Raw genomic sequence first — 12,061 nt, 5'->3', positions numbered from 1 at the left:
CTGGTACAATATTCCCATCGTGTCATGTAAGGTGCCTGCCCGTGACAACGTGTTTGACAGTTCATCGAAGTTATCAAACGCTACTCCCATCGGCAGGTTCGGGCGGTGCCGTCGGGACATTTTTTTTTTTTCATGGATGGCGTATCCCACAGCTGTTTCTAGTTCTTCAACAGCTGAGTAGTTCAGACAGTGCCCAAATCTATTGAGCATGGTAACGAGCTGTTTGCTTCCTAACATTGAATTCACAGCGATACCAAGAGCGATGTGCTTTTTCTTGACAAACAGCGCATCTTGACTTGTTCACTCGGAGCATCGTCTAACTCTCTCCGTGTGACGATCTGGATTTGGTCCACCATATAGTACGCTGAAGAAAGTTGACAGTAATTCGGGTGGAATTGCTGCACATGAGTGTAGATCATTCAACGTTGGAGAATCAGGAAACTGTGTTTGGTACATTCTGGATGAGCTGCCGAAGGATTAATGCTGCTTTTGTCACCGTACCTTCTGGTGTGGCCGCGAAGTCGTACACGACACGGACAGAATCATCGGCCATGTCGGTGCTGTATAAAATTATGCCGACTTCTTACCTACTGGGCACTGCGCCTTTAAACGTTTGCCAAATTTCTTCATGATCACCTTCATCAGGTATTGCGCGGTCTGTAGTGGCTTCTCATCGACATCAACACACATATCCACGTACCGAGCATATATAGACGTCAGCAATTCTGGTCGTTTGTTTTGGATTACGGACTGCTCAATATAGGAACTAATTGTATCAAAACCCATGCTATTACGTTCACTCTTCAAAGCTGCCTTGGACGCCGCAGCCAAGAAATCCTTCCGACAGCTATGATGGTAACGAACCTCCTTTGCTACGAAGTCTACATCGGAGAATTTAACGACCAGCTGTTCATCTCCTAAGATCTGTGCGGCTTCCTTGATTTTAGTTTCGGCGTGTTTGGTGAGACATGCACCGGTAACCTCAATTTGACCCTTTCTATTCTTACGCTCTTTGTTGCACAATACACACTCTTTCGGAAATATTCCTGATGTAGACGCCATTGGGGAAGGAGGTTCCACAGCAGACCGCAAAAGAGGTTTGGGGCCCAGATTGGCGGGTGGCATCACCACAGTCCTCTGAGGAACTGCAGTGAAGTTCTTGTAACATCGACTGTGTAAACCATCAGTTTCTGTGGGTTCACTTGGTAGTGATTTGATTACATTGCAATACCGAGATGTGAAAAAGTTCTTCCTTTCTCCACGGATAATGGATGTTCTCTGTACGATGGGCCACGGATCAGCATTGAACGACAGGATGTCCTCACTTGATGCCTTGCCTTTCTGATCGATGTGCAGGATGCAGCGTTTTGCAGCATTCGTGTCTGATGTGTCTGCAACAAAAAGCGCGACTTCTCACTAATCTCAGCTCAACAATTATATTAACAGTGACAAAAGGTAGCATGAGAGACGGATGAACATTAACAGTTGAAGGCCGCATCATAATGGGTTGTCAAAGGAATTGTGTGGAAGTTTTGGACGAAGTATACACGAGTTCACATGAGTCGATTTTCATCGAGGATCCAGAATATGCAACTGACATTGTGTATAAAGTGTCATCTGCTCACCACGTGGCGTCTCATTCTGGATGTCGGGCGTAACAGCCGACTCGTGTGACGTATCGCCTGGGTGATCTGGTGTTCTGGGTAGACTCATTGCCAGTATCCTGGATGCCATGGCATCCTAACATGAAAATCAATGAAACATGGATAATAATTCATCAATAGAAGTTCACAGAGAGACAAGGATTGAGATCAAGGCCATGGCATGGCTGTATGGGGATAGAGCAGACGCCGTTCATAAAAGCACCTGCTCTACTTCCGGGTTATTTTGACCCCAACCCCCTCCCGATTTGACTAGGACTACCATAGTAGATATATCTCCAGCTATCGCCCAAAAATGATTTTTGACGAGAAATACAGAAAACTTACCATCCTTTTTGTTGGACATGATGATGCATACCCGGCCGGCATGACGTGTGGTCCCGTTCTGGCCTGCACGAGCAATAGAGTTATACATCATAGAAAGGCAGCACAGCAACGGCAGCCGAGGTACCTACGTAGAACACAGCGTGCTGACAGACACGCGTTCATTCTCATGCATGACTTCCAAGAAAACACCAGAATCCATTCATCCGTGTGCTGAAATTTCCCTAAGCATCGTTCATACAGGAAGGCACACATCGACCCGGTGACCTTTGACCCGTTCTTAAGCACAGAACGCACCATAAGAATCGTTCTTAAGCACTTGATTGTGTTTTGCGTCACTGTGCTCTACACTTTGGCACTTGTTTTAACCTTGCACTGAAAATTATGATTAAAATTGCTAATTGATGCTAATTCACGGTGTTCGTAATTGGATATGCACCATGGATTTTGTTCTTTAGTGGCTGATTTATAATCAGTACATAATTATCTGTCGATCCATGCTTGACTTGCGCTTGCACTCGAAATTATGTTTAAAAGTGATTTTTCTGCTCATCCAGGTGGTGCTCACAACCACACGCACCATCCACGACACTTAAGAATCGCCTTCCCAGACTTTCACGGGTCCCATGAGTATATCCCGCACCCCAAACCTTTTGCACCAAAAATTATGATTAAACCTCAGTGGGCTCCCGGACTAACAGTAAATTTGTTCAGTCAGAGATTATCACGAGTTGCTTAGCTGGATGAAGGTCGATATCATTAACAATCAAGAATGGAGTTCCATCGAGTACGTCCACATCCAGTTTGGCGATCACAAGCGTGTTCAAAGTTATACTAAAAGTATTCCTTGATAGCAACATTTGAGTTTTGACCACAGTGTTTAAAAGGTGTGGCACCATCAGCCTGAAACGCCTGTTAAGTACTTTTCACAATCTTCGCGCCCATACTTCTGGCCACTGACAAGCGTGTCATGTTCGTTTCTGAACCACTTTCCAACGTGAGACCAAGGGGATGCTCGTTGACAAATGTGAACATGAATGGGGATTTGTTCACATCCATACATATTGCAACCAGCTTGGGCTGGGAGGCTCATGTTCACATCAAGGTTGTCTTCTTCAGTATCAGAGCAGATGTAATCTTCATGTGACCAATGGTGGCCATAAATTGATGGTCGGACTTGGGGGGGGGGGGGGAACTTGCACTAACTTAACAAATGCTGATAAGGTCGACCAGTTGCCTTACATAGTGAATAAAATTTGCCCGGCACACTCAAACGATCTTTAGGGTCATGCCTGATGGATGATTCGCTGTGGTGACTGCTGAAGGAATGCTTAACTCTGGTATTTTCAGATGTCTGAATTTCTGAAAGCAGAGGGTCCAGAGCCAAATAAATCTCAAGCTGAATAGATGCCAAGGTGCATGACCATAATCATGGTCATACCATTGATTAATGAACTGATGTAACTCCAGGTGGATAAGTTTATGCCACATTAACACCATCATGTTTTCTAAGGTAGGGGTCAGTTCTTTGCCAATGATTTGGAGCTCTCCATGATGGGTTATGGGCCCATCCTTCTGCAGCAGAGTATCCTCCACAAAGGGCAAAAGCTTTTGAAAAACATCCTCCGGGTGGTCATCAGGTGAACGCTTGATGAAATCCAAGTCTACGAAATGGGCCCCAGATAGCTGAATTCCGAAATGGAGCTGAATGGATTGCCAAATGGAGGCCAGATACGTAGAGGCCTTCACAATGGAGTTTCTGGGACAATAATATAACGATTTGACTCAGCATTAGGTCCAAGTGCACCACCTCCTGTTGTGCAGTCTGTCGCATGGCAACAGGAATGTCCTCTCCATCATCCGCAAGGTCCCGAAGCAGCGACTTCTTTGTTATATTTTCCCATGTGTAGCCACCGAAGAGAAAATATGACAAGTTTGGGTTGAGGAAAAGAATAGACTGAAGATTTTGTCTCCAGTTCTCGAAAGACATAATTGTTTTGTGCTTCGTTAGACTCCATTGTTTAGGAGCCCAATATGCCATCATGTCAGGAGTGCAAAGTTCTCCGGCAGAAGGACGAAGGTTCAGATGACGCTGTCACGACGCCAACTGGTAAGGGGATCAGCCAGGAACACCAATGAGGTTTGGTAGCACACCCAAGTTCATTCAAACAATGGTATATACATGACCAAGTTGATCGGGAACCCAGAAGCAGGGAGCACAATGCCAACAGCGACACCTAGCTGCAGTCAACCCAACTAACATAAATAATGGCGTAGGATCAAGTCACCATAACAGAGTGTGTGCAAGGCTTCTGTTAAGAGTTCAGGATAGTGGAGTGGGACTATTAGATTTCAGGAAGTAAACCTTGAGGGTATAGGGATAGAGTTGGGTGATGTATATTGGGAGAAGTAAACAATAGGACAATCACCTTCAATGAAATAGGAAACCTTTAAGGACAGGTTTTACGCCTTCCTGACAACCCTCCCCATTTATCCGGGCTTGGGACCGGCGCTGAGCGTGCACTAACTTGTGCACCCACAGTGGCTGGGTTACAATTGTGATCTGATAGCGATGGTGAAATCATGTTTTAAATTTCAACTTGATCGGACACATGGTCTGGCCAGAATTATTGAATTTTTTGATCTCGGGTTTTTTTTTTAATTAGGCTCACTTGGCCGTGCCTGCATGGGTTTGAGGGTAGAGGAGTAGAAGCTGAAATGTGAATCCTATCCAGGCTCCTCCTGATGACAATCTTTTCTTTTTGCTTGTTCTGATTCCTTCTGATTACTCCAATGCAGGACTGTAGCTATTTGGTCTTCCATTTGATTTCAATTGAATTTATCTGAATCCCATTCTGAATTCAGTTGAAAATAATAAAAAACGGTCAGGGTCAGGTGTCCGATCAAAGCGGGATGTCTTGGTACCCGGTCATCCCTGCCAGCAGTTATAAAGTGGTGGTCCTAATTATGTCTCATTTATTACGTGTAACACCAATACACACAATACACCATACAAAACTACACAAACACCACACAAAAGTCAAGGTGAGGGTCTGCAATCTCTAATTGCAATTTTTCTTGTTTTCATTTGAGTTAATAACCTCACTTACTCACCTCAACCTTTTCCCAAACAAACAAACAAACAAACAAACAAAAAATCTCTTGCTTCGGTGCAAACCTCTGAGGATGCGAAAAAATATGGATTTTTTTTTAAAAAACAGAAATTGTGCCAAAATAACTCATGTGCTCGGCACGCGTCAGCCAGCAGAGCATGTATATCCCAGGCAGCCCCTCACCCATGAGAGGAGAGCTCTCGTAGCAGTTGTTAAAGCGTCGCTTTCACCAAGCGGTAACACGCTTCTGAAAGCAACTTAACGTGTGCAATACTCTTGAGCCAACAAACGCCAGAAAAATATTTTCCCCTTGCAGTGATGAGGTGCTCGAGCAGCCCCCTCGCAGTAACGAGGTGCTCGAGCAGTCCCCTCGCAGCGACGAGGTGCTCGAGCAGTCCCCTCGCAGCGACGAGGTGCTCGAGCAGTCCCCTCGCAGCGACGAGGTGCTCGAGCAGTCCCCTCGCAGCGACGAGGTGCTCGAGCAGTCCCCTCGCAGTGATGCGGTGCTCGAGCAGTCCCCTCGCAGTGACGAGGTGCTCGAGCAGTCCCCTCGCAGTAACGAGGTGCTCGAGCAGTCCTTTCACAGTGACGCAGTGCTTGAGTAGTGCTCGAGCAGTCCCCTCGCAGTGACGAGGTGCTCGAGCAGTCCTTTCACAGTGACGCAGTGCTTGAGTAGTGCTCGAGCAGTCCCCTCGCAGTGACGAGGTGCTCGAGCAGTCCTTTCACAGTGACGCAGTGCTTGAGTAGTGCTCGAGCAGTCCCCTCGCAGTGACGAGGTGCTCGAGCAGTCCTTTCACAGTGACGCAGTGCTTGAGTAGTGCTCGAGCAGTCCCCTCGCAGTGACGAGGTGCTCGAGCAGTCCTTTCACAGTGAAGCAGTGCTTGAGTAGAGCTCGAGCAGTCCCCTCGCAGTGACAAAGCGTTCGCGCAGTGCTTGATCAGTCCCTTCGCAGTGATGAAGCGCTCCAGCAGTCCCCTCGCAGTGACAAAGCGTTCGCGCAGTGCTTGATCAGTCCCTTCGCAGTGATGAAGTGCTCCAGCAGTCCCCTTGCAGTGCTCAAACAGGTGCTCGAGCAGTCCCCCAATTGCAATCTGAACTTTAACAGCTGTAATCTTAACCCAATCTCTAATTCTAATCCAAATTTTAAAGCTGTAATCTTCACCCAATTTCTAATTGTAATCCGAACACTAATTTCTCTAATCCTAACCTTTTTTTCTCTTTTTACAAGTGCGAGGCTCATGGAAGAGCAAGGTTGAATTTGACAGTGTTGACATGGAGCAACAACTGAGCACAACCAGTAAGGAAATGAATGAACAAGAAAAGGAGAGAGAAGATGAAGAAACCCTGAAAGTAGCAAGTAAGATGGTTGGGTTAGGAGGGGTTAATAAAGATCATGGGTTAGAATGAGGGATAACATTGGGTGGTGATGCATGGTTGCACTCTTCCTTGGAGGGAATAGTTGGGGAAAAAAATAGCTTCGACGGGGGATGCGAGGAACAAAGGAGTTGAGGTATGTAGTCAGCTTGCAGAATGCAGTTACTGGGTTGGGTCAGAGGGTTTAAAGAGCAGAGGAACAAAGACCATTTTCAAAAATGTTTTTCAAAGAAGAGATTAAAAGAAAAATCCGAAAGTTCCTTCCAAGACCAAGACCAAGGTCAAGGTAGAAAAAAAGATTCTGGGAGGAGAGAACAAGTGAAGCATTCGATATCATGAACTTGTGGTTAGATTGGTGGTGCGAGAAGAAATGGTTTTGATTCATAGACCTGTGGGACAAGTTCAATAGAAAGGAGAGAAAAAAAAAAAACTCAGATTGATGGTTTGTTCTTAAATAGAAAAGGTGCTGGTAGATTAACAGTAGGGATTGAAACACCATTTGATTTTGTCCTGCTGTGGAAGTTAGTGGGGTAGAGAGTGCTGTCCAGGACTGGTAATGATGTGAATGTATGAAAAATCCTTGTACTGCTCCCAACCTCCCACCCACTACCCATCAATTCAAAGCATTTTCATGAACCCTCATTTTAGATGGTGATTCATGGTGATGCTCTGGATTGATGATTCGCTTTGGTTGAGGTTTTCTCCCATATGAATTCCACTTCATTGTGAGCGGTGAAGCCATCATTATGCTCATAACATGCAGGGCTGAAAAACATTCATCTTTGCCAGCTTTTCTTTTCTCTGCTCGTTTGCTATCTTTGTTCCATTCTACGTCATTGTTTGTTTTTGTTTTAACAAAAGAAAGCTTTGTAAAAATGTTCTCAACACCCTAGCATTTAACGTGTCATCTTTACGCCAGGGTATGGTCCATTACCAATAAGATCGAAGCTTGTGGCTTAACCATGTGGCTTAAGCACTCAAGCAAGCATTCCAATTAAACGGCCAATAAGCAATAGTTGGCTTGGCAAGCGTTAGCAAGCTGATTAGTAACGGGACAGACACACCGCCTGGTCTCCACCAAACCACCCGGACACCACAAGTTTTATCCACACCTTTTCGTTTTGCCGAATAAGCCTGAAATAAAGGAACTTCAGCACAGGAGGCCATTTCGTCCATCATGCCTGCAATTCATCCTTCATCCACACATCAATTCAATCTCAGTGTATTCATCAACTATGGTACGAACTCAATCTGTGTCATTTACACAATCTAAATGAGACGATGGGGTGGGGTGGAAGAGTGTGGAGAAACATTGGGGGCAGGCACAGGAACATCACCAAGGTGTTTTTAATTACTATGAACATCACCAGGCTGATTGGTTATGTTTTTACCCTTGTCCGTTTGTCTGTCTGTCTGCCTGTGAGCAGGATATCTCAAAAGGTTATTGACGGATTCAACCAAAACTTGCTGGATGGGCTGGGTGTGTGCCAAGGACGAATTGGTTCGATTTTGGTGAAGATCCAAATCAGGTAGTTGTTTGTTTTTTTAAAAGCCATTTTTGTAATTGTTCACCACCGAGTTTGGTCAGGTGGTTTACAGACATCTCTACTTTTCATCGACAAAAAGGGATTTCTCAGCACAGAAAGAGCAAACATCTAAGCTCGTAAGACCCTGAGTTTTGGCTTTGGAGCAGGATAAATGTGTTTACGCATGACCATGTACTCTGCCCTTTCGGCGAAGGTGCCGCATGTACATTCATGATTTAACCTACTTTACACCAAAGTAAATGTGTTTACCTTTCTTTCTACTATAAATGGATGAGGTGTGTGCGTGCGTGCGTGCATGTGCACGCATATGTGTGTGAGGCATGTTTTTTGTGGGGTTCTACTGGAGCGCTCTGATATGGAATGCGAAACACCAAAATGATCATCATGATATCCTGAGTTGATTAGTCCAATTAAATACAAAGAAGCCGGAAGAATTACCATGTTTGAAATGCACGCCATGTTAAGGTGTATCGAGCAGCCTAATAGGTCCTTCCATGGCATGACATTCCAATTATAAAATAAATAACAAAAATAACAACATTTTACAAAGCATATCTTGATTAACACAAATAATATCAATAACAATAAGTCGTATAATTTGGCAATAATAATAATGAATGTATAATCCCCACCCTGGCCCAAGCACATCTGGGCTTGGTGAAAGGCAAACTAATGCTTAAGCAGTGCAGCAGGCGTGTATGCTACAAGGCCGTGGAAAAACCAATGAAAAATTTGTCTAACGGACCAACGGGCACACAAGTCTATATATACTAATGTGTGTGCGCGTGCGTGCGTGCGTGTGTGTGTCCTCCATAAGTCCAAAACCATGAAACCGAGTGGCCTGAATCTTTGCATGTACATGAAGGGAACTCCATGGAAGTGCAAGAGTGAAAATTGGGTGTTTGGGTTAAAACACACCTTTTGAAGATAATTTTAAACTCACCTGGAACATAGTTCAGGTGGGGTATTAGCATCACGTGGTGTCTGTCTCAGATGAGGTATCAGCGTAGTGCAGCATCCGTCAGTTAGTGAATCAGCATGTAAACACTTGGATCTTCTTCTCCAAAACTACACACACAATTGTGATGAAACTTCACCTCAGCCTTCATCACCTGTGATGTACCAAAGTTTGTTTCAAGGCATTACAAAAAAAAATAATATATAGGATCACTGGACCTGTAGCTTATCTGGTATGTTGCATCCAAAATTTGGTGGCATTCTGACAGAAGGGTCTGGAGAAGAAGATTTTTGAAGGAATTTACACGATTTTCCCAAAGATTGAATAAACCCACCATTTTGACACTTCTGATCATGTGATCGGCATGGCCTCCGCAATTTAACATCCCTACCCTGGCTGAATGTCGTAACCTAAATTTGTTAGCATTCTGACTGGTGGGACTGGAAAAGATTTTAAAGGAATTTAATAAGTCCACCATTTTGACCTACTTAAAGTCATATGACCGGAATGACATTTGCAATCCCCATTAGCAGTCAGTAGTAGAACGTTGCTGCAAAATTGCAGCTGGATCGGTCCAGCGTCGAAATGGGAGACTGGGAGACAGGCAGACGGTGCACGATGGCAATACCTGACCTCTGTCCTTTTGACCACAAAATATAATCAGTTCATTATTATTATATTAATACGCTAAGCCATATTTTATGAAGTATCTCCTCCGAAACTGCCAAACGGATTGTCACCACTTTCGGCATGCGGGTGCTCTGTGGTCTAATGTACAGCATAGGCTATGTGAGATCGCGCCAGGCGGACAGGTTTGGGAATTTTTGGCAATTTTCGAATTTTTATTCATTTGCATGGCGACGTGTGACGTCACCGCTGAGGCGTAATGACGTCATCGGTCATTCGCTGACGTCATCACGTCTGTCATCGACAGACTGTCACCGCTGAGAGGTGAAATGCCACTCCTAGAAAACAGCGTCTGCAATGTAAAACCCTCTTCTGTGCATGCTGACTATCTTAGGTGCATTTGACACAAAAAAATGGAACAAGAAACATTGTATATAAAGAAATTATATAAATCACATTGTGAACACTGGATATATTGACATCCTAACGAACCCTCACTTTCGAAACTTCATGCGGAACGTGGGTTTGGCTGGTGTTTACATCATTATACATACTTGTACCAAGTTTGACTTGGATCCCTTCAGCCGTTCTTAAGTTATCATGCTACCAAAACCTATCACGGACGCACAGCTGGACAACTTGAAAACGATATGCCTCCAGCGACTTCGTGGGTGGAAGCATAATAAAAACCGTCTTGACAGGGACTCGTGTCCATCTCCATCTGCTAGAAAATATAGTAAATTAATCTTCTAAATGTCGAGGTATGCTAATCGTCATAGGAAAGGTGTAGTGACGTTTTGGAAGTGAGCTCTTCATATTCTTTCCGACCAATGGTAACTCAAATGTATGGTCTGGCTTTCGCCATTAAAATTTCCAGACTATGCGAAGCTTACATCCCTGCAATTACTTTAATTATTACCTCCGTCACCGAAGGTGGACGTAGGTTATGTTTTCACCCGTTTGTCTGCGAGCAGGATATCTGAAAATGTTGTGGACGATTTGGATGAAATTGTGTGAACAGGTTGGTTGTGTGACAAGGACCAATTTAGATTTTGGTGACGATCCAGATACGACAGTTTTTAAAGATATTATTCACAACAGAGATAGGGCCAAAAAATGATATTTCAAAATGTTATGGATGAGTTATGACAAATCTTGGTGGATCAGTTGGTTAGGTGACAAGAACGAGGAGAGATTTGATTTAGGTTGGAATGCAGATCCAGATCTGGTCTATCAGTGGGATATAAAACGTAAACCGTTGAGCCTGGCGGAGGTATGCACCCGACCAAATGCCATGATCGTTCATGTTAAAATGAAAAGCTTCATCTCATGATAACAGAAAATGCCTCAGAGATTTATATTCAATCTGCATTCTTTCTTCAACTATAACGTCTCGAGGTCTAAAGTTTAATAGATATATAATTCCAACACCTTCCGTCTACTTAAGAACAGCGACATTGGGCATATTTTCTTTCTTTCATATGGAGCATGTGGGTAGCATAATTTCCTGGGAGCATGGCTGTGCTGCTGATGCAGTGTCCCCTGTAGGTCAGAGCAAGAATTTGTAATTTGTCCATGGTGCCGGCGATAGCTCGCCTTCTCTTTGTGACGGACACCGTGGAATGTTTATAACGTCCACCAACGAAACTCGGCAGACGTGTCGCTCAGTTCAACGTCCATCTGAGGGACGGCACAGATGGTGATGAATCACCCAGCCTGTGAAATACAGGGATGACAGTTTATATCTCGGTCGGGATTTCAAACCCAGGCTATACAGCTTAGACATGAGTATTAGGCATATTAATGATGCATTACTATTCATTACATCAGCCTAATTAAAAAGCTATCATTTAGTCTGAATAAATGAGATAGTTGTAGGAGTCATATACCTCTCAAATATGCAGGGGAAAAAAAGCAATGCAGAGTGAAAACAAGAAAAAGAGCAGTCAGAGATTGCACACCCTCACCAGGACTTCTTTCGAGTGGTGTATTTTTAGAGGTTTTGGGTAAATCCAATATGGCTGCCAACCATGTGACCTATATCATATCATGTGTGTGAACCTTTTGTTCCTCATGGACAGGCAGACATACATGTAAAGTTTTGTCTCAATCTGTTCAGCCACTTCAGAGAAGAAGATTTTTGAAGGATTTTTTTTTTCAATATAATATGGCTGCCGAATCACGTGACCAATGACGTAAAGAAATTTTTTTCTGTGGACCATTTTATCCCTCACCCTCAAAGATGACCCTCAAAATTTTTCATACTGATTGGATGTGGCGTTCTACATTGCAATTATGACGTCATATCAAGCGCACCTATGACATCATAAAAAAAAAATCAAACTCATTCCCCATAAGGAGTACTTGTGAAATACCAAGTTTCAATTTTTTCCTTGGTGTGGCTTCAGAGATAGGTCTAAAGTTTTTCTGTTTTTCCAATATGGCTGCCACACCACA

This window comes from Eptatretus burgeri, chromosome 10 (assembly GCF_056783735.1).
Source record: "Eptatretus burgeri isolate ZD-2024b chromosome 10, Ebu_testis_v1, whole genome shotgun sequence".
Classification (NCBI taxonomy): Eukaryota; Metazoa; Chordata; class Myxini; order Myxiniformes; family Myxinidae; genus Eptatretus; species Eptatretus burgeri.
The sequence above is the reverse complement of the archived record's forward strand: the minus strand, read 5'-3'. Positions refer to the sequence as shown.